The sequence below is a fragment of the Zootoca vivipara genome, chromosome 6 (assembly GCF_963506605.1).
Source record: "Zootoca vivipara chromosome 6, rZooViv1.1, whole genome shotgun sequence".
Classification (NCBI taxonomy): Eukaryota; Metazoa; Chordata; class Lepidosauria; order Squamata; family Lacertidae; genus Zootoca; species Zootoca vivipara.
This window is the reverse complement of record NC_083281.1, coordinates 13851575-13874900: the sequence shown is the minus strand read 5'-3', so window position 1 is coordinate 13874900 and position 23326 is coordinate 13851575. Positions and strand designations below refer to the sequence as shown.

General features: G+C 50.4%; 1 protein-coding gene across 1 annotated transcript in view; it reads right to left on the bottom strand.

Moving 5' to 3' along the window:
• Window positions 1-23326, bottom strand: part of LRFN3 (leucine rich repeat and fibronectin type III domain containing 3) — a 60450-nt gene that overhangs the window by 10371 nt on the left and 26753 nt on the right. The window contains exon 2 of the mRNA XM_035118523.2: window positions 14596-14752. The gene's annotated coding sequence lies outside the window, so the exon portion shown is untranslated. The remainder of the gene's footprint in view (window positions 1-14595; window positions 14753-23326) is intronic.

Genomic DNA, 23326 nt, shown 5'->3' with positions numbered 1-23326 from the left:
TGGCCTTTGACAAGCAGCCGCAAGTCCCAGGATCACTTCTGGAAATGGGGGAGAGAGCTGAACTTCAGGAGAACTTCGGCTGCAGGGACAAAATGCCCAGGTCTGGAAACCAAGACTTATGAGGAACAATTGAGGGAGTTGGGGGTGTTCAGCCTGGAGAAGCGCAGAGGTGACGTGACAGCTATCTCCTAATCTCTGAGGGGCTGCCACATGGAATATGGAGCAATCTTGTTTTCTCCTGCTCCGGAGGCTAGGACCCAAACCAATGGTTTCAAGCAATGGGAAAGGAGAAGAACTTTCTGACAGTAAGATCGATTCAAGAGTGGAAATTGTCTCCCTTGGGAGGTGGTGGACTCTCCTCCCATGGATGTTTTGAAGCAGAGGTTGGATGGCTATCTGTCATGGATGCTTTAGCTGAGATTCCAACATTGCAGGGGATTGGACTAGATGGCCCTTGGGGTCCCCTCCAACCCTACTATTCTGTGATGGGACAGACTGCATCAGGAGCACAGAAAAAGAAGGCAAGAGAGAGCGACCCAACAACAGACCCACAGGCAAGGTGATGGGAGAGCCCATCTGCTCTGAGCAGGAAGCTGGAGGATCCCCTCCCCACCCCTCCCTACTCACAACACGCAGCAGCCTTCCCAACCCTCATCCGCTCCTGAGTCCTGCGGGGAATAGTTCCGTTGATGTGTGGAACTATCAATCAGCGTGCAGAAATCAGTGTTTGGCGCTGTTTGGAAGTGGGATTATTAAAGTGCGTAATGCATGCAGGCTGCCAGCAAGCTGAGAAGATAGTGCAGGAGAGAAGGCTCAGTTAGGGGGAGAAAGAATATTCATGAGAACCAATTACTCTTGTTTTGTAGCTTGTCTTGAGCCGCACAGCCAAGAACAGCAGCCTCTTAATAAGGAGAGAGCTGCCTGAAAGCTGAAGCGTGAGGACAAGTCCATGAATCACAGGGAGGCATGCTGGAGGGAAGCCAGCCAAAGGTTATTAGCCCTGCTGGCTACATGTCCCGTGAGGAGGACCTTCTGTTCCTGCTTGTGGGCTTCCTCCCTTTCGGAGGAAGGATGCACTAGCCCTTCAGCCTGCTCCAGCAGGATCTTCCCATGGTTGCATTTCATTCCAGCTTGCATCTTCAGTGCCAAAGATGCTTTTCTAAAAGTGGCAAGCAGGAGAACAGCTGCCCCACTTCTGTTCCATGAGGACTTTACTATACAACACCCTCTGGTTGTGTGTTTCTGTTTGTGTGTGTAGCTTTTCTTTATGTCTAGAAAAACACAATTGGGAACTGACAATTGGCTCATTCATGCTTCCATTTGCCCTGTGGTTTCCAGGCACGGGTTCAAGAGGTTTTTCTTTTGCCCCACTGATTTCCCTGGGGAAACCTGCTGTTTTCCGGGTTTTCTTGACATTTGTTCTGATTCAGTGGGAAACAGCGGGTTTCCCCTTTCTGACCTGCGCCTAGAAAACACTGGGCAAACACTGGAAACAGGGGTGACCCCAATTCTCCTCTGTGCTTTTCCAGCCTGTGTCTGAGCCACTTGCCTGGAGCTGGCCTTGGTGCTGAAGTCCAGGAGTTCAGAGGCAGCTCCCTTAGCCTGGAAAAGCCCGGCGACTCTTGGATAGAAAACCTCCTTCCTTGAGCTGCCCTTTCTGGCATCTGGTTCTGGCACAGCTCGGGGTGTTTCATGAATATTCACAGCAGTTATTTTAACATTCTACTATTTTGTAGGATGGGGGGGGAGAAAGAATGTAGGAAAGGAGGCAGAGCAAGGACATCCCTCCTCAGGAAACACCCAGGCAAACCAAGGAAGAGAAAAGTGATCCTGCTGCCAGAAAAGGAGCTTGTTTCTGGGCACCCCCTGCCTTTGGCTATCCTAACAGGAGCTGCCTTTCACCCCCCAACCAGGCTCACTGGCCACAGTGTGTTTGCTACAGTACAGCACCCATCAAACTCAAGGGGATCATAAAGACCCAGCAGGCGGGGAAAGGAAATCCTGGCCACTGCCCTCTCCCTGCTCCCTGCCCCATCATGGCCCTCGCCAGGCAGGCAAATCCTTGAATGCCTTCACTATGCAGTCAGGCAGATACAACTTCTGACAGCCAAACTGAACATAAGAAGAGCTTGCCTGTTGGAGCAGGCCAAAGGGGGCCCATCGAGACCTGCATGGTCTTCTCCCAGTGGCCAACCAGATGCCCAGATGTCTCAGTGGCCCGGAGTGCCTTCCATCAGCTTCAACTGGTGACCCAGCTATTGGGAGAGGGAGAGCCTAACTACTGTTGTCTATGCTCTGATAACTTCAAGGTAATTAATAATAATAATACTGTAGTAATAATAATAATAATAATAATAATAATAATAATAATAATAATAATAATTTATACCACACCCATCTGGCTGAGCTTCCCCAGTCACTCTGGGCAGCTTCCAACAGAACATTAAAAGGTTAAAGGTGAAGCTAAAGGGCCCCCTGACCATAGGTCCAGTCGTGACCGACTCTGGGGTTGCGGTGCTTATCTCGCGTTATTGTCCGAGGGAGCCAGAATACAGCTTCCAGGTCATGTGGCCAGCATGACAAAACCACTTCTGGCAAACCAGAGCAGTGCATGGAAACGCCATTTACCTTCCCGCTGTAGCTGTAACGCTGGGGCTGTACCTATTTATCTACTTATACTTTGATGTGCTTTCGAACTGCTAGGTTGGCAGGAGCTGGGACCGAGCAATGGGACCTCGCCCCGTCACGGGGATTCAAACCGCTGACCTTCTGATCGGCAAGCCCTAGGCTCTGTGGTTTAACCCACAGCGCCACCCACGTCCCATAACTTCAAGGTTAGATTACTGCAATGCGTTATATATAGGGCTGCCTCTGAAGACGGTTCGGAAACTTCATCTGGTGCAAAATTCAGCGGCCAGGTTGCTCACCGGGGCAAGACGATCTGAGCATATTACACTGATCCTGATCCAACTGCACTGGCTACCAATTAGTTTCTGGCCCAATTTAAAGTGCTGGTTTTTTTTCCACCTATAAAGCCTTAAATGGCTCAGGACCGCAATACCTCAAGGACCACCTCTTTCCATATGAACCTACCCGGACCCTGAGATCATCTTCTGAGGCCCTTCTTCATGTGCCTCCTCTTCGAGACACCTGGAGGGTGGCAACACGAGAACGGGGCCTTCTCTGCAGTGGCTCCCTGTCTGTGGAATGCTCTCCCCAGGGAAGTTCACCTGGCACCTTCATTACACACCTTTAGGCGTCAGGCAAAAACGTTCCTTTTTAACCAGGCCTTTGGTTGATCTGATGAACATCCTACAGTATATATCCTTTTAAAATATGGCTCTTGGGGGTGTGTGCTATTGGGTTACTGCTTTTGGTTTGATTTTATATGTTGTGGTCAATAAACAAACAAACAAACAAACAAACAAACAAACAAACAAACAAATAAAACCAGCAAGCCGGATCCGAGCACAAGAGGAAGCCTCCCCTCCTGCGTTTTCCAGCAACTGGCATTGAGAATCATGTGCTGCCTCTGACTGTGGAGGAAGAGCACAGCCGCCCTGCTTAGGAGCCCTCAATAACCTTCCTCTGAAGTGAACTGGACTAAGAGCACAAAATTGTGATTCCTGAATTGCAGGGGTTGGACTAGATAACCGCTGGGGTCCCTTCCAAGTCTGCCATTCTGTGAGTCATCGGCCTGCCCCCAATTCACCCAGGCAGAGGAAGGGCATGAAAGGTGTGCCAGCTCAGAGCACTTGAGGTTATTTTGGGAACCACCACGTGGCATTGACACAACACCACATGTTTCTGGTTAACATCCCCGAAGTCCTTTGAAAGCGAGGCGAGGCCTTGAAGTGGCGTCTTGCTTTCATCTGAAGGTGGGCCAATTATCTGAGACAAGCAGCTGCGAAGGAGTCGTCAGCCCTGAAGTCAAAAGCCTTGAAGTCTGTAGCATCACAAGCCACACCAGCCACTCTCAACCTGAAGGCTCCTCTGCCTCCCAGCTTGCCTTTCCTACACCTTTGCTCCAACGGAGGCAGGACTTGCTCCCCCCCCCGCCTCCTTCTCCTGGGTTATTTCAGTTCTCTGTAGCAGCTTCTAGGATGATCCCCATTTAATATTTAATGTTTTAATATTTCAGCGCTAATTGGAGCCCATAAAATACACAGTCCTTTCATTCCATCGCCATCTCATGTTGTGGGTGCTAAAGACACTCATTTGCATTAGAAGGGGAGCGGGAGTTTCTCGCTTTAGTGATTGAAGGGGGGGAACCCACACATATCCAAATTAAGAGAGGGGAAACCGCAGTTCTCAGCACTACTAGACGTGCTCATTTCCCAGGCAAAATCATGGTCCTTTGCGAAAGTTTGGGAATTAAAGCAAGGCCACAAGCAATGTGTAACGCAAGGACAGCGTCGGAGATGAGCTTTGGTGCGGTATTAAAAGGTTAATTCAAAAGAGGGGTCAGAGTGGGTGGGAGGCAATTGGGGAGGGGGGGGCTCTGGCAGGGCTTTGCCCCCCTCCGTGCTAAGCCCAAGGGGGGCATCTTCAGGCCCTTGTGCCCCTAGCTTAGGAAAGGTGGGAGACCTCTGGGACTTTGCTTCCCGAAGGCACCCAGTCTTGATGGAGGGGCTTTACTGCAAGATCCTGGGGCTGTTGCACTGCAAAGGAGCAGGCAACCATTTGCTTGGCATTCACTGCTGTAGCAACAGTGGCAGCAGCTGCCTTGCAATGGCTTTTCAGACCAGAGCAATTTCACAGCTTACTTACCCTCCCCCCTTATCTCCCTGGGCACAGAGCAAGCAGGTGGGGAGGGCCAAGTCCCCCCCTCTCATCTCCCACCTCCCCAGACTGCAAAATAAGTGCTATGGCTGTCAGGCAAATTGGTGGCAACCTGTCTTCCTTTGCTCCCGAAAGCTCCAAGGATATATCAGTAGTTTGGCAACCACTGGGAGGTGTGCAGGGGGTGGATCTGAACCCACTGCATCTGGAATGAGCCGCTTGCCCCAGGTGAGCTGAACTTCCCCTGTGTGGAGCAGGCGAGGAGAACAGGCCAGGCCAGGCCAACCCAACCCTCCGCTGCTCCTGGAGAACGCAGCAGCCATCTGCTCCGACATATGCAGAACCCTCCCAGGCTAGAGTGGTTTATTCAGAGATGGAGATCTTGTTGCCTTGCCATGAAATATTCAGCGGACAAGAGCCAATTTTATGCATGGGGAGACTGCAAGGTTGCCTTTGCGCAGGGAGGGGGTGTAGGAGATAAAATGCTTTCTGCCTGCATAGGCAGCGGTTTCTGGGTCTGGGGGAAACCACAGTGATCTTGTCATACGCAGAACAAGCTGCTGCTGGAGGAGAGGGGTCACAGAACAACCAGACATTATTTTGGAACAGGAGAACAACTTGGCCCCTCCTCCATTCAGGTGCAACTGAGGAGCAGGAACTACTTTTGGCCTTTCTGTCAACTCAGGCTCAATGGGTGGCATGTCAGAAGAACTTAAGAAAAGCCTGCAGCCGGATCAAACCATCCAGCACAGAGGCCAACCAGACACCTATGGAAAACTAGAAAGCAGTATTCAAGCCCTCTGCCCTCCTGTGTTTTCCAGCAACTGGGATTCAGTATTGCTGCTCCAACTGGAGAGGCAGACCACAGCCACCTTGGATAATAGCCACCAACAGCCCTCTCCTCCACAAATTTGTCTAATCCTCTTTTAAAGCGATCTAAGTTGGCGGCCATCACAGCCTCCTGTGGAAGGGAGTTCCATAGTTTAACTCTGCACTGTGTGAAGAAGGACTTTCTTTTATCTGTCCCAAATCTTCCAGTGCTCAGCTGCGCTGGGTGTCCATGAGTTCTAGCATTAGGAGAGACGGAGAAAGAATTTTCCTTATCGACTTAGAAGGGGTATGTTTAGCCTGGCAAAGAGGAGACTAAGAGAAGATATGGGAGCCACCTTCAAATATCTCCAAGGACTGTCACATGGAGAAAACTTGCCTTCTCCTGCCCTGGAGGGTTTGACTTGAATCAAGGGCTTCAAGTTCCAAGAAAGCAGATTCTGACTAAATGTGAGGAAGAACTTTCTGACGGTAAGAGCTGTTTGACAGTGGAAAATGTCTCCCTCAGAAGATGGTGGACTTTTCTTCCTTGGAGGTTTCTAAGCAGAAGTTGGACGGCCACCTATCAGGGATGCTTTAGTTGAGATACCTGCATTGTAGGGGGTTGGACTAGATGACCCTTGGGGTCCCTCCAAACTCCTTCATTTGATTCCTTCATTTGAGGGTTGGACTAGATCAGGGGTAGGAAACCTAAGGCCCGTGGGCTGGATGTGGCCCACTCGCTTTCTCAATCCGGCCCACGGACGGTCCAGGAATCAGCATGTTTTTACATGAGTAGAATGTGTCCTTTTATTTAAAATGCATCTCTGGGTTATTTGTGGGGCATAGGAATTCATTCATTCATTCATTCCCCGCAAAAAATAGTCTGGCCCACTGTGGCGAATTTGAAAACTGTTATGTTATGTTTTTGTTTCACAACCAACCTATTGAAGGGTTAACCCAGTCTCCCTGGTTAACTGGCAGCAACATTCCATGGGAGGCGTGGCCTGCATGGGGTTTAAATGGAAAGGGGAACAGTTATGGGAGTTGGCGGTTGGGCTTTTTTCTGTGTGGGAGCTTGGGTGGTTGTGGAGAAGGTAGAATTTAGAGTAGATGAAGTAGTGGATAGGTATTCTGTTATTTGATTACCAAGAACGTTATCTGTGAAATTAAGTTCGTACCAATGTTACCAGAAAGCAACCATTAAGATTCAAGCCAATAAATATCCATCTTTAAAGTGTCACATTAGTAATCGTCTATTTCATTTTCCAGCTAAGGTACCCAGGAACCCAGGTGGTGGGGAACTCTTTTAAACTGTCAAAACTGCCTTTTAGAGGAGAAGGGTTAGTTTGTGGCTGAGAGTGCACCAAGAAAGGGGGGGGGGCTAAAGGAGGAGACAGGTTCTGAGTGATAATAAAGTTACCTCAGGAAGGAGGCTAGCTTTACAGTAAGGGAGGTTCTAGTGAAGGGAAACCCTTATCTGAGTGAACATAGGAACAGTCTTATTTATAGCCCCAAGTCTATATAGGTACCTGGTCACGTTTAGGCTGGAAGAGGACTCTCTTTTATTTTTGAAAACCCACAAGTGCTAGAGGGTTTAAAGAAAGGCTAGAGGGATAAGTGGGCGGTTTGATTTACCTCAGAAATCCCTGCTAGTGCTTTTAATAATTGAGAGGTCAGAGTTATAAGACGGAAAGTGAGAGGGACTTTCGTCGCACCCACCACATGGTCTGAGGGACGGTGGACCGGCCCACAGCTGAAAAAGGTTGCTGACCCCTGGACTAGATGATTCTATGATTTTATGAGACCCGAGAAAAAGAATGAAAACTAAGATGAAGGGGGTCTCCCAAACAAAACTCAGCAGTCACATTAGTATTCCATAAACATCAACGGCAGGACATAAATTTACCCACAAACTGGACAGCCGTGTCCGAGAAAGGCAGACGGCAGCTGAGTCAGAGCTGGCCCAGCCATTAGGCAGGGTGCAGCCACTGTATCAAATGACAGAAGCCCCCCCCCCCCCCCCGGCAGCATGCCCACGGGTGCCCTGTCTGCCAAACCACCCCCACCAGCAGCAGAGAACCACCGCTGCCATGGGCACTGATTCTGGGCAAATCGCATCCATTTGGGGCATGTTCTCACCCCAAATCAGCACAGTCTTGCTGGTGCAGGAGGTGGTGCGCTTCTCCACCAGCGGAGGGTGAGGCAGGGCGCATGGTGGCAGCAAAAAAGGCAGTGGTGGCAGGATCACGGCAAGGCGGCATTTCTTGTTTTGCCTCAAGCGGAAAAGAATAGAGTGCATAGATGGGCTTGGGGGGGGAGGGAGCGAGAGAGTACTTTTTCACACAGTTAAACTGTGGAACTCCCTCCCACAGCAGGCAGTAATGGCCACCAACTTGGTTGCCTCTAAAAAGAGGATTAGACAGACTCCTGGAGGGGAGCAGGGCTTTTGAGGGCTATGTTCTGCCTCTGAAGCTGGAAGCAGTTGTGCTTCTGAATCCCAGCTTCTGGAAACTGCAGAAGGGGAGAGGCTCTCTGTGCTCCAGTCTTGCTTGCAGGTGTGGGATGTGAAACACAAGAGCACTCAAGTACAACATCCCTAGAGTGGACATAGAAGGGGGATGTCTGGACCAGCCAGTTGGAACTTCCTGTTTCTGCTCGGCTGGGACAGACTTCCTCTGCATGTGACTAGAGGTGGGTGTGGCCTCACCTGTGCAGGTAACAAAAGCATAGGGCTGGCCGCCATCTCTCTCTCTCTCTCTCTCTGACTACATTTTTTGAGGAAGCAACATCTGTTTAGCCTAAGATGCCCTCTTGGCTTCCAGCCAAGAGAGGACAAAGGAGCTATCTCCGTATGGGATAGTTTCCAGGTGTATGTAACACAGGCACCCCCAAACTTCAGCCCTCCAGATGTTTTGGACTACAATCCCCATCATCCCTCACCACTGGTCCTGTTAGCTAGGGATCATGGGAGTTGTAGGCCAAAACATCTGGAGGGCCGCAGTTTGGGGATGCCTGATGTAACTTTTCTAAGCTAAGTCTGCCTTCTGGGATCCTGTTGTGAACAGAATGATGTGTGAGTAAACTCTTTTATACTTTTCTAGAAGACTGTGTCATGTCTTATATTTTATGAGGGAATCAAGGGGAAAATACCAGGACAGTTATTATAGAGGCTTTAGAGAGCCTGAGCAACGCATCCGCTGTGTAGCTTTAAAAAGGGAATGTAACTCTGCTAAATTGTGGAACTTGTTAACACAAGTTGGAATAGGATATAATCAAACAAGGCATCCCTGAACATTCGCACAGCAGGTTTCCCATGGGGCATCTGAAAACCCAGAGCAGGATCCGGCCTCTGTGGCACAGGGCAGCTTTGCCACCCGCTGAGCTGAGCAACTGACACAAAGCATGATTAGCAGACCTGAGGGAGCTGACTGGAAACACTTAATCCCTCATTGATGGAGGTGGGAGTTGGTGCAACTGCCCGCTTCTGAGGAACCTATTTATGCAAGGCAGCAAGATACAGAATTCTGAATCCGGAAAGGGACTGTTTAGACTCCTCCTACAATTAGCTTAGTTTGGGAGAAATAACTATCCCAGGCTGGGAGGTGAAAGGAGACCCACTGTGGAGAATCTGTGGGGAAGCTTTCAGGCTGGAACAGCCTAGATGGGCCCTGCAGAACTCCCCTGCTCGACTCCTTTCCCACCGCCTCCCGGCTTGACTTTGTAGAATGAATGAATGAATGAAATCTTTATTGCTAAAAGCTGTAAGCCATCAGAATTGGTCACAATGTGTAAAATACAAATAATTAATTGAAATAAAACTGACAGCCTCAGACCCCCTGAAGGCCAGTCACTGATGGGGGGCAGCAGTGAGGAGAGAGGCTGCCTGTTGTGCTCTGGTCCTGCTTGTGGGGCATCCCATGGGGGAACCTGGTAGCCACTATGAGAAATGGGGCTGGGGACGTGGGTCCACGGGGGCCTGATCCAGGGGCTGCTCTGGGGCTCTTCTTAGCTTCTCTACACAACAGTTGGCACCCGTCTGCCTCAAGTGACAATGGAGTGCCCCTCTGGGGGTGAAGTCAAGCTGCTGCATTGTCAGAACCAAAGTGACCTCTCCGGGGTGGAAGCCTAGGCAGAGTGTCTGGAAGTCCTGGGCTGCCCAGGTGACAAGACCCTCCGTCTCTCGGCATCTCTGATGGGGTCCAAAGGAAAGCAGAGTGAACTGTTTGGCACCAGTTTGGCTGCAGGAGATGCCAGAAGGAGGCATGCAAGGCGTCATCCAAGCATCTTAGGGACTCCAGATTTAGAATCATAGAATCATAGAGTTGGAAGAGAACACAAGGGCCATCCAGTCCAACCCCCTGCCAAGCAGGAAACACCATCAAAGCATTCTTGACATATGCCTGTCAAGCCTCTGCTTAAAGACCTCCAAAGGAGACTCCACCACACTCCTTGGCAGCAAATTCCACTGCCGAACAGCTCTTACTGTAGCCTTTTCTTCTCCTGCAAGGCAGCGGAGGTTTAGGATCAGAGTTTTCCTTCTCCTAGATGGGTTCCCTGCCCAGGTGGATGGGCCCCACCTGCCCCTCGCTTCACTCTCCTGCACGTGATGAAACTGCCTTCTTGACCACTGGACCCACCCAGATTGTGGGCAGAAGGGCAGAGTCACCCACCCAGCCCTGCTGCTCCGCTTTTTGGGGCAGGGGCAGGCAAGGCAGTGGCGAGAAGAGGGCTGCAGAGGCCCCCTGGCCAGTGGGCCAGCTGCACCATTCTGGGGGTCAGGAGGGCAGCGATTGGGTTGCCCCGTGCCAACCATTGCCACTTCCTTGGGAGAGCCCGGCCCCACCAGGTGGGCAGACCTGAGAAGACTTCAGGAGGCTGGGCTTTGAAACCAGAGTGAAACTCTCAGGTGTTATTTGGGAAGCAGAAGCCAGCCAGGCATTTGGCCTTGCAATGCTCTCTCTCCAAGGAGAAGCAGAGCGAAGGAGCGCATTAGAAGCACCTTCTTCAGATGCTCCTGCATGTGCAGTTAGAGCATGAGAAACCCAAAGGAGCAGACCAAGGTCACCGTGCCCCAGGATATCATTGCTAAGTGTGCAGCTGGAGCCACAGTCCCTTAGTAGAGAAGATGGAGGTGTGACACGAGGACCACCTTCAAATATCTAATGAGCTTCTCACATGGAAGAAGGTGAAGCCTATTTTCTGCTGCTCCAGAGGGTAAGGCCCAAACCGATGGAGTCAAATGACAAGGAAGATTCTGACTCAACATTCAGAAGAGCTTTCAGGCGTTTAAGAACTCAGTGGCCCGGAGTGCCTTCCATCACCTTCGGCTGGTGGCCCAGCAACGCCCCTGTCTGGACAGGGAGAGCCTAACTACTGTTGTCTATGCTCTGGTAACCTCAGGGTTATATTACTGCAATGCGTTATATGTAGGGTTGCCTCTGAAGATGGTTCGGAAACTTCATCTGGTGCAAAATTCAGTGGCCAGGTTGCTCACTGGAGTAAGACAGTCGGAGCATATTACACTGATCCTGATCCAACTGCACTGGCTTTCTCTAGACAGTACTAGTTTCTGGGCCCAATTAAAAGTGCTGGTTTTGACATGTAAAGTCTTAAACAACTCAGATACCTCAAGGACCGCCTCTTTCCATATGAACCTACCTGGACCCTGAGATCATCTTCTGAGGCCCTTCTTCGTATGCCCCCTCCTCAAGAGGTCCAGAGGGTGGCAACACAAGAACAGGGCCTTCTCTGCAGTGGCTCCCCATCTATGGAATGCTCTCCCCTGGGAACTTCTCCTGGTGCCTTCATTATACACCTTTAGGCGTCAGGCAGAAATGTTCTTTTTTAACCAGGCCTTTGGTTGACCTGATCAACATCCCATAACCTTTTAAAATGTGGCTCTTTTGGAGGGGTATTATTGGGTTATTTCTTTTACAGTATTTTTATTTTATATACTGTGATCCTTTTATGTGAACCTCCCTGAGACCTCCGGGTAAAGGTAAAGGTAAAGGGACCCCTGACCATTAGGTCCAGTCGCGGACGACTCTGGGATTGCGGCGCTCATCTCGCTTTACTGGCTGAGGGAGCTGGCGTACATCTTCCGGGTCATGTGGCCAGCATGACTAAGCCGCTTCTGGTGAACCAGAGCAGCGCACGGACATGCTGTTTACCTTCCCGCCAGAGCGGTACCTATTTACCTACTTGCACTTTGACGTGCTTTTGAACTGCTAGGTTGGCAGGAGCTAGGACTGAGCAATGGGAGCTCACCCCATCACGGGGATTTGAACCGCCAACCTTCTGATTGGCAGGCCCAAGGCTCTGTGGTTTAGACCACAGCGCCACCCATGTCCCTCCGGGTACAGGGCGGTATATAAATTCAAGAAATAATAATGATAAATAATAATAATAATAATAATAATAATAATAATAATAACTTCTCAACAGTGGAATGGACTCCCTTGGAAAGTGGTGGACTCTCCTTCCTTGGAGGGTTTTAAGCAGAGGTTGGGTTCTTTAGCTGTAATTCCTGCATTGCAGGGGGTTGGACTAAATGACCCCCAGGGGTCCCTTTCCAACTCTACAATTCTGTGATTCTATGACATGCACCTGCTGCCTTGCGAGATGTCTTTGGGGGAAGAGAAGGCTAAGGAGTAAAGCTTACACTAGTCCACAGGGGGGTCCCTAAGGCGGTTGGGTGGCATTTTGTATGCCTCCTTTCGGCAATTCCTGCAGCCCAGCATTTTGCTCTGATATCCTTTGGACCCCACCAGGGGGGCAGCCCTGTGGAGATCACTTTGGTGATGCAAATGCAGCAAAATGCAGCGATTGGGTTGCAGCAAAAAAGCAAGGAAGGCAGGGGCTGCGATTCTCCAGCAATTTGACTTCACCCTCGGAGGCACAATCCATTGTCTCTTGAGACAGATGGAAGCCAACAGCAGCAACATGATGCTAACAGCAAGCTAGCTGGTGGTTATGCAGCAGAAACCGCCGGCAACTGCCTTTACAATATCTGACACAAAGGATGGTCTTCCCAGGCCCAGGCCTGTGAGAACCGCAAAGCAACTTGTAGGAATTGGCATCCAGTTCAAAGGCAGGGGGCGGGGGCAGAAATCAGATGGAAAGAGGAAGCAGTCCCCGACCAAAGAAGACTGGCAAACCAAGTTAATGGACTACGCTGAAAAGGCGAAACTAACTGGAAAGCTCAGAAATCAAGACAATGAGAAATTTAAAAAGAATGGGAAATGTTTATCATGTATTTGCAAAAGTCTTATAAACAGGTTGGCAGGATTTTAAGAACACTTGTAATCTTAAAAGTAGTATAGGGAATTTGAGGTAGAAAAAATAATTTGGAATGGAAATGATATGCATTTGAAAAGGAAATTTAAGGCACTGGAGGGGGGAGGGAAGTCACCGGGCTCAGAGAATCTCATTTTATGGATTTGATACTGCTGGTGTGTGTGTGTGTGTGTGTGTGTAGTTTGTGGTGGTGGTGGTTGGTTGTTTTTTAATTTTGTTATTTTTGTTGAAAACTTAATGAAAATATTATTAGAAAAAGAAAAAGGAACCATTGCCTTCTGCCCCCCCCATAAGCACCCACAGGAAACACCCCACAAGTGCCTCCCCTCCCCACATTGTCGCCCAGGGCCATTTTTAGCGTATGCACCGCCGGGGTGCAAAGATCCGCCCAGCGCCCCCACATTTAGGGGAGACGAACTCAAAGTTGTTGAGCTTTTTGAGGGGAGGGAAATCCGCTCACCTGTAACAAGGACGCAGCGGAAATAACTACTTTTGTTTCCTGAGTCGTCGGGAATATTTGACGCTACGGAGTAACAGAGCAATGGATGAGGGGGGTGGGGACTTTCGCTCCATTGATTTTCACTGCTGCCGATTGAGAGGGATTGGTATACAGTAGGTATACATTTGGTGCCCCCCCCCGAATTCGGCGCTGGGGTGCCCCGCACCCCTTGCAACTCCGGGTAAAGATGGCCCTGGGGTAGCCCTCCCCATAGCTCAGGTGAGCACCTGTGTGCTCTGCTTCATATGACAAGCCCAGCAAACTACAGAAGGCGGCAATGTTGTCTCCTCTGGCAGACGCACAGAATTGCCCAGGTCAGCTGAAGCGCACCTCAGCTTCTTTCCCTGCCTCCTGGACAGATACAAAATGCCTTTGAGTTCACTCGCTGGAAGAGAATGAACTTTTTTTCTTTTTTGCAATTTTCTGAATCATAAAATGTGTTAATAGCTTAATTGAAACCCTCAACATAAAACGGAATCGAGCTCCGAGAGAGCGGAGAAGTGCAAGACGCCCGAACAGCAATCTAATTACTCGCTGGCAAACGAGGCAGGTGTGCTGCGGCGGATTGAATCGCAGGAGCTTAAAATGCAAATTAACTCCAAAACAAAACACAGCCCTGGGTGGGGTGGGTGGGTGGGTTTCATCTTGGGTGCGGTGACCTTTTGGGGGGGGGAGTGCTTTGCATTCGCGGCGGAGCTTTGCTGATGCACGCACAGGCTCAAATCTCCCTTCACAGCAATTTCCCCTTACCGTGTTTCTCATATTATAAGACACGTCTTATATTTATTTTTTCCTCAAAAAACACACGATGGCTTATTTTCAAGGTATTTCTATTTTTTTTCCTCCTCCTCCTGCCGCGGCCGGCATTGCTGCTGTGCCTATCACTATGTCTTATTTTCGGGGTATGGCTTATATTCCTCGAATGCTTACAAATCCTGCTATGGCTTATTTTATGGGTATGTCTTAAAATATGAGAAACAGGGTAATTTGGGGAACGGGGAAGTTGTGTCTTACCATCAAACCTAATTCGGCAACAGAACTTGAGGGAGCGAGTGCCGGAGGCAACATCTGCCACATGCCCAGGATTTGTGTGGGGAGAGCGAGGGGGGTCCTTTAGCTCCATATCCTGACAATTCTGGTGGCCCCCGGAGGTCCACAGAAGAGCCCGGCTTGGCCTGACCAAAGAGGGAGGGAGTTGCAGTACTTACTTTCAAGCAATCTTCAAGTTCACTGCCCGGCCGGCTCCAGCCTCCCGGACCGCCTGTCATCAGGAGCTCAGGCGCACAGGATGTCCTTGGAGCGACAGATCCGCCATTCGCCCATCAGTCCAGCCACCCTGGTTGGGCTCAGAGGCTGCCATCCCTCCTGAAAGAAAAGAAGGGAAGGGAAGAGGAGGCTGCGTCAGAAAGAACTTTGCCTGAGAAGACAAAAGGCGCTCACTCATTTTCTTATTGCCTCTATAGCCCACTTTTTTTTTTCAAGGAGCTTCAGGCGGCATTTATCATTCTCCTCCCCATTTAACCCCCACAACAACCCTGTGAGGTAGGTTAGGCTGAGAGAGGCAGTGACTGCCGCCCAGTGAGGTTCATGGCCAAATTGTGGGGGGGAATTGAACCCTGTTCTCCCAGGTCCCAGACAGACCACTGCAGCACACTTTTCCAGACAGAAACATCTCCTGGCGTGGGGAGGGCTGAGTTCTCGTTGCTCAGTCTCCTCCATTGGTGCTGAAAGGCCCCCACTTTGCAAGAGGCCCCTTTCCCCAGAAGGAGCATCTCCCAGGAGACATCAGGTTCCCGTTTTATGCCAATCCCAGCAAACCCCCCATTCCCCAAGGAGCAAGGGGAAAGGGGCAAGCCCTGCGTCTCCCCACCCCACCCCCAGTGGCCCCTGTCTGCAAGGAGGTCTCCTCAAAGGGCATGATCCTGGCAGCAGCTTCATCTGAAGGCAGGTCCCAGAAATGGCAGGTGCTCCTGCTCAGCCACCCTGGGGCCCCTAGTTCCGCCCAGGTGAGTGCGCCATTGAAGGCCACGCCTGCCACCAGATCGCTCCTCTACACAGCTAATTTCTAGGCTCTCGGCTGGAGGCCAATTAAGAGCATCAACCTGACAAAGCAGGCGGGGAACGTCCAACCGCCATGGCAACCGCAGCTGCAGAGTCGCAATTCCACCGGCAGCGTTGGCATCAGGCTGCAGCTCCTGGCGAAAGCAGGGATGTACGTCCCTGGATCGGTAGTAAGGCCTGGAATGCCCTCCCCCCCTCCGGGAGCCCTGAAGGGCCATGGCTCAGGGGCTGAGTGGCTGCCTTGCAAACAGAAGCTCCCAGGTTCGAATCCCGCTGGCCTCTCCAGGCACGGCTGGGAGTCTGAAACCCTGCAAGGCCACTGTAGGCAGCACTCTGCTGGATTCTTCTTCATGCAGCACATAGTCAAACTCAGCGCATTGTCTCCCTGCTTATTTAACTTATATGCAGAATTCATCATGCGAAAGGCTGGACTAGATGAATCCCAAGCCGGAATTAAGATTGCCGGAAGAAATATCAACAACCTCAGATATGCAGATGACACAACCTTGATGGCAGAAAGTGAGGAGGAATTAAAGAAGCTTTTAATGAGGGTGAAAGAGGAGAGCGCAAAATATGGTCTGAAGCTCAACATCAAAAAAACCAAGATCATGGCCACTGGTCCCATCACCTCCTGGCAAATAGAAGGAGAAGGAATGGAGGCAGTGAGAGATTTTACTTTCTTGGGCTCCTTGATCACTGCAGATGGTGACAGCAGCCACGAAATTAAAAGACGCCTGCTTCTTGGGAGAAAAGCAATGACAAACCTAGACAGCATCTTAAAAAGCAGAGACATCACCTTGCCTACAAAGGTCCGTATAGTTAAAGCTATGGTTTTCCCAGTAGTGATGTATGGAAGTGAGAGCTGGACCATAAAGAAGGCTGATTGCCGAAGAATTGATGCTTTTGAATTATGGTGCTGGAGGAGACTCTTGAGAGTCCCATGGACTGCAAGAAGATCAAACCTATCCATTCTGAAGGAAATCAGCCCTGAGTGCTCACTGGAAGGACAGATCGTGAAGCTGAGGCTCCAATACTTTGGCCACCTCATGAGAAGAGAAGACTCCCTGGAAAAGACCCTGATGTTGGGAAAGATTGAGGGCAGTAGGAGAAGGGGACGACCGAGGATGAGATGGTTGGACAGTGTTCTCGAAGCTACAAACATGAGTTTGACCAAACTGCGGGAGGCAGTGCAAGACAGGAGTGCCTGGCGTGCTATGGTCCATGGGGTCACGAAGAGTCGGACACGACTAAACGACTAAACAACAACAACAGTCAAACTCACTCTGCCATTAAAAAACCCACTTTGAAAGCCCTCCAGGTTGGTGGCCATTTCTGCCTCCTGTGGGCTCAGCTTTGGCTCTCTTTAAGACAGCTCCCCACAAGCCTAGATGTAGCAGAGGTTGGGTATGTGTGTTATGGACAAAAGGTGTGTGCGTATCCAGCCAACACATCGGAAATGCTGGCCTCTTGAGCTTGCATGCTGCACTATAAGGACTCGACAACCACAGCTCCAGAGCAAAGGCTCCCAGGGTTATGTGCACAGAGATACCACTGTTTTTTGTACATCTTCCTCCATTAGACAACCTATACTGCGCTCCCAGTACCACCACAAGACAAGGAAACCCCATTTTCTGAAACACAAAAATTCACCCAAAATAGATGGTTTTATTTCGTTCCAAAAGGTAATAAAATTGTGGGATGTAAGGGGAGGGGACCTGACACATGGCCTGAATGGAACAGGGACTCCATAATCCTCAAGATGTATCCTCAGGTCCTCAGCATCCCCCCCCCCCCCAGCAGCCAAACCAGGTGTTAACAGCCCAGACAAAGGAACCAGACTAAGGGTTGTCAGAGGGAAATGAGACTCAGGAAGAACAAATACCTGTAAAGGTGAGAAGGTATGGGATTCCTTCCTGACAACGGGATGTATGAATACTTCCAATGACTTGTGTGAAGTGAGTACTTGAACCAGGCAGGATGGAACAGGGACATGTCCAGTTCTCGAAGCCACACCTTTTCTGTGACAGACCTACGATGTTTTCATGGTGCTGTGCAAAATGTACTGTGGGAAATTGTGGGAACTCTTAAGAAGCCATGTGCCCTTTGTTCTGGGCTGCTTCTTCCTTGTTTTGGCTGGGGAATTGGAACCTTGTTGCAGCAATAAATGATCAGGCTTCCTAGCGGTTGTTGTACTTCAGTTTGCCTGGCCGTGGTCTCTTCCTTGAACCTGACCAGGTTCAGAACCTGGAGGGCTAGGCGCTGGCGAAGTTGGGAAACGGCCTACGTACCGCACCCCAAGTTTTGTCCTCATCAGTGGGGGGGAGACAATGCTTCTTTATGCTCCTTTATGCCCAGGTTCCTGAGCAAAGGCGGGCGGGCGGGAGATGGTGGAGCCAGCTGGCGCTCAGAGGGACTCGGCGTGATTTTATGTTGGCTCCAGGGACCAATGCAAACATGTAGCTAAAATTATCTGGGCACCGTGGAGGGAATGGTGGAATTACAGGAATAATCTGATACTGCCCTTCACACACTGCGTGGCCTGAGCATTTTGAGCACAGCTTTTCATTAGCAAACCCCTACAGAGATGACTTTTCTAACATATCTATGACTTCCCTCGGTGAGGATGTTCTGCAGTAAAAACACGCAAGATGTTGAAGACTCTTGAGACAACTTCTTTTCACAACCCCAGCCCTGAACGGTTTATATTTCGCTGTGTCCTTGGTTGTGATGGGACGCTTGAATGGGGCGGACAGAGTGGGGGACGGGGGGAAGTAACCAGATTTCAGACAAATTGCCAACAAGGAAAACTTTTCCCATAGTTGTATTTCCACAGTAAAGGTAAAGGTAAATGTACCCCTGACCATTAGGTCCAGTCACGGACAACTCTGGGGTTGTGGCACTCATCTCGCTTTACTGGCCGAGGGAGCTGGCATACAGCTTCCAGGTCATGTGGCCAGCATGACAAAGCCATTTCTGGCGAACCAGAGCAGCGCACGGAAACGCCGTTTACCTTCCCACTGTAGAAGAAGAAGAAGAAGAGTTTGGATTTGATATCCCGCTTTATCACTACCCGAAGGAGTCTCAAAGCGGCTAACAATCTCCTTTCCCCTCCTCCCCCACAACAAACACCCTGTGAGGTGGGTGGGGCTGAGAGACTTCAGAGAAGTGTGACTAGCCCAAGGTCACCCAGCAGCTGCATGTAGAGGAGTGGGGACGCGAACCCGGTTCCCCAGATTACGAGTCTACCACTCTTAACCACTACACCACACTGGCTCTCAGCGGTAGCGGTACCTATTTATCTACTTGCACTTTGACTTGCTTTTGAACTGTTAGGTGGGCAGGAGCAGGGACCGAGCAACAGGAGCTCACCCCATCGTGGGGATTCGAACTGCTGACCTTCTGATCGGCAAGCCCTAGGCTCTGTGGTTTAACCCACAGCGCCACCCACGTCCTTACATTTCACAGTCGAAAAGGTTTAACCTGCTGGATTTCTGCATGTCACATGTTAAAGATACAGGAGCACCTGGTTTTCTCTACCTCTGCCCCCCCCCAATAAAAAGGTTTTGCCCAGTTCACCATCCTGGCTTTGTGGAAGAGCCATTCCAGTCCTATGTGGGGATGTGGCCATGATTTCCAGGCTCCAAGAAGTGGCTCCAGGCTGTTCCCTGGAAAGGCCAATGGGTCTGTGGTGGCCCAGGCCTTTCCCTACCTGGCCTTGGGGGGGGGGGGAACCTGACAGACTCCAGCTGCAAAAGCTGAGACTGCTGAACAGACTCTTGGGCTGGGGGTTGTTTAGGGGGCTTTGCTGCTGTTGTTGATGTCAATTTTTTTGCATCTTTATTTTTAGAGATCATGATTCACGTGGCAATTGTTCAATTCAATTGCATATTTTGATGGGTTTTATTTCTTGCTTACGGCTACTTTACTATGTCTGCAATTACTGTATGTATTTTTTTATGTTGTAAGCCATCTTGATCAGAGTTTGAATTAAGGAAAGGAAATAAAGGGGGGGGATATGGATGTATAATCTCCTCTTTTCCAGACTAAACACCACCAGTTCCCTCAGCCATTCCTCAGAAGGCTGGGTTTCCAGACCCTTGATTATCTGTGCAAATTCCAGCTTGTCAACATCTTTTTTATATTATGGTACCCAGAAAAGGACACAGGACCCCAGGTGGGCTCTGACCAAAGCAGAATAGAGCATTGTGGTTGTGCTGCATCGGGCAGATGGTCAAGACCAGCTGGCTTTTTGCAAAACCGGCTTGCAGAAGGATCTTTTGCTGGGTCAGCTCTGATGTTCCGGTGTCTGTTCTGCAAGCCCACTTTTTTTGTGAAATGTTGCAGAGAGTGTGGAGTCCCACTTCCCACCCTTTTACACATCAGGGAACCTGCCAAGCTTTCATTGTGGTTTCATGCATTTAGCACTCTTGCTTGTTAACTGAATTGTTTTTCCCTTGCTTTATTGTGAGATACGGCCTTTTGGCAATCTTGTAAGCCCCTTTGGGTTTATGTGCAGTGGAATTCCCCCAACCCATGCTTCATTTTTCCACAGGTGGCAGAAAGGGACAGGCCACCCCTGCCTGCAGCCCACCCACTCAGGGGCTGGCTGGCTGGATTTTCCAACCCCAGCCACATATACTTGGAGGCCAGGACCTCCCCTTCTGCTCAGGAAGGGAGCCCAGGATGGGCAAAGCAAAGCTGCCCCTTCTTCCTTCATCTGCCTTGCCTGTGTTCTGAACTGGAAGCAGCTGCACCAAGTGAGCTCAGTAGGAGCAAGGAGGGGACAGCAGAAGCAGGATTTGGCTTTCAAGGGCTGCGCGGAGCCTGACAAACTCGGCTTGACAAACTCGGCTCGCTGTTTTCCCCATCCCTGCCTTTTATGTCTCTGAAGTGCAACACAGTGCTAGTAATCCTTAGACAATGCTGAGCTCTGAAAGCCACACCAAACAACAACTGCACAAGCGGGGGGGGGGGGGAGGACTCCCAGGATAGGAACAGAAAGCCAGAGGCTTTTGCAACAGCTGCACACAAAGGCCTTGATGGCACTCCTGCCAGGACGCTGCCGAAATGAGAGAGGGCTTTGAAGCTTCGAAGAATAATGCAATAGCAGCAGCGATTTGCATGCTCAAATAAGGGGCTTTGCACAGCGGGGGCTCTGCCCAGACCCAGAGCAGCAAAAGCGCTCCAAGGCAAGGAGATTGGAGGGTTGCTCTTGTGCAAAAACTCTGGTAGCCCATGTTCTGCATGTGGTTGGCTGCTGTGAGAACAGGCTGCTGGGAGAGATGGGCCACGGGTCGGATCCAGCTTCTTCTTCTTCTTCTTCGTGTTACTGAAATGACATGGCGCCCCCCCCCGCACATATTTAAAGTTGTTACAATGGTTACAAATGTATCCTTTCGACTTGACAGCTCAGGGAAGATACCTAGCTTTATAAATTCGTAGAAAATCCATACTTTAGTTTAACCGACTCTCCTCATTCCAACGCCATTTTGGCCCTTAAAGAAAGGTGAATTTGGGCTCCAACTCCTTCTATGAACCAAGAAGCAGGAAATCACATAGGCAGCAGGAACAGGGCATCCCGCCATTATTCCCCAAGCGTGAGAGCACATACAGGGCAGCCCACCCAGGGAGTGACCAGGGGGGGCAACAATAGACATCCACAGAGGCAGTTTAGCCAGTCAGGTGTTCTGAAAGTCCATCTCCAGACAAATCCTGAGGGCAAGGAGATGTCAAGAGTTTTATTGTTCTTTTGGTGATGAGGACTTAAGAGGTGTTGGGAAAGGTGTCTGATCAAGTGACCTAATGTTGAACTTTTGTAACCCTTGTATAAAGGTAAAGGACCCCTGACAGTTACGTCCAGTCACGGACAACTCTGGGGTTGTGTGCTCATCTCACTCTATAGGCTGAGGGAGCCAGCGTTTGTCCGCTCTGCAGACAGTTTTTCCAGGTCATGTGGCCAGCATGACTAAGCCACTTCTGGCACAACAGAACACCGAAACCAGAGCAGCGCACAGAAACACCATTTACCTTCCTGCTGGAGCGGTACCTATTTATCTACTTGCACTTTGACATGCTCTCGAACTGCTAGGTGGGCAGGAGCTGGGGCCGAGCAACGGGAGCTCACTCCGTCGTGGGGATTTGAACCACCGACCTTCTGATCGACAAGCCCAAGAGGCTCTGTGGTTTAGACCACAGCTCCACCAACGTCCCTAAACCCTTGTAGACCCCTCCCCATTTGTGACATGCCAGTTATGTAGTGATGATGTATCAGTGATGCCTCTCGAAGTGTATTCTGGGGAAAAGAGGGAAGTTTTAAAAGACCCCATGCTCAGGGTTCTTACTCCTGGGGGGGACCTGTTGTGCAACATTAAAGATCATGGTCTACTGACTGCTGTTTTGCTCCAAATGACTTGGCTGGAACTTCCTTCTTTTACTGACTGCATGGATCCGCAGGGGACTTGCACCCCGACAGGCTGGGCTGTTGAGTAGTCTCTCACCCCAGAATTCGCCCCCTCCTTAACATTAGGTTCTTCTCTTCTTGCTAGAAGGGAGGCCAGGAGAGGCTGCTGCTGCCGCTCCCGGTGAAAATGGGGAAGGAAGACCATCCCAGGCAACTGCAGACCATGTCGACTGCGAGAGAGAGAGAGAGAGAGAGAGAGAGAGAGAGAGAGAGAGAGAGAGAGAGAGAGAGAGAGAGAGAGAGAGAGAGGCCAAGGGAAAACCCAGCTGCCTCCACAGCCCCTCTGGGCATGCACATCACAGCAGCAGCAGAGTCCTGGCAAAGGAACCTCTATATAGTCAAACCTTGGTTCTCGAACAGCTCTGTTGCTGAACATTTCAGCTCCCAAACACTGCAAACCTGGAAGTAAGTGTTCTGGTTTCTGAACGTTTTTTTGGAACTCAAACGGTTCCCGAGGCATGTTCCTCTCCCTGCCCCCCATTGAAAATGTCGACAGCCCTTTGATTTTTGGTTTCCGGATGTTTCGGAAGTCGGTCTTCTGGAATGGATTACGTTTGAAAACCGAAGTTCTACTGTGTCAGGAAGAAGGCAGGGAATCAAATCAATCTCATTTAATGGTTGAAGTGGGAATCAAAGGCTTTTGGTGGCGACAGGATGGGGGCTGCTCTGAATCATGCCAGGTGGGCACAGACCCCAGGACACCCCCAGAAGGAAGCCCCCGGTACAGTGGTACCTTGGTCCTTGGTTGTCGAATGGCTTGGCTCCTGAACAAATTGGCTCCCAAACGTGAAGTTTGTGAATGTTTTCCGTAAGCCAGACTTCCGACGCAGCTTCCAATTGAGTGCAGGAAGATCCTGCAGCCAGTCGGAAGCCACGCCTTGGTCCAAAGTGTGCGGGGCGGTGGCAGCAGGTGATGCCACTCTCTGAGAAAGGCCACCGGCAGCATCCGGCCCAGCCAGTTCTGGCTTTGTGGAACCGTAGGATAAAGTTAAAAGAACAGCCAGCAAGCCGGATCCTGGCCGCAACCTTCCCTCTAAGCCCCAGAGACTTGCAAGGGAGATCCTGGCAGACTGAAGGTCCAATTAACAAGCTTCCCACCTTTCATGTTGCTCTTAATGAGCAGGTATTTTGCATCAGAGGCAAAAAGACCCTGACAAGTCCCTGCTGTGCTCAGCCGGGCAGCAAGGAGGAAGCCGCTGGAACCTCCTTGCCCTCTCTGACTGGCTTTGTGGACCTCCAACCTGGCAGAGTCTGGCTCCAGCTGCTCTGGCACATATCAAGGGCACGGAGGCCATCAGGCCTGCTTCACGAGTGTCTGTCAGCGTCTCCCCCCTACCGCCCACCACAGATTGTAAAAAGCAGCTAGCAAATATTCTCGCAAATATTTGCTCACATGCTCGGCGGGAGACAACAGTCGC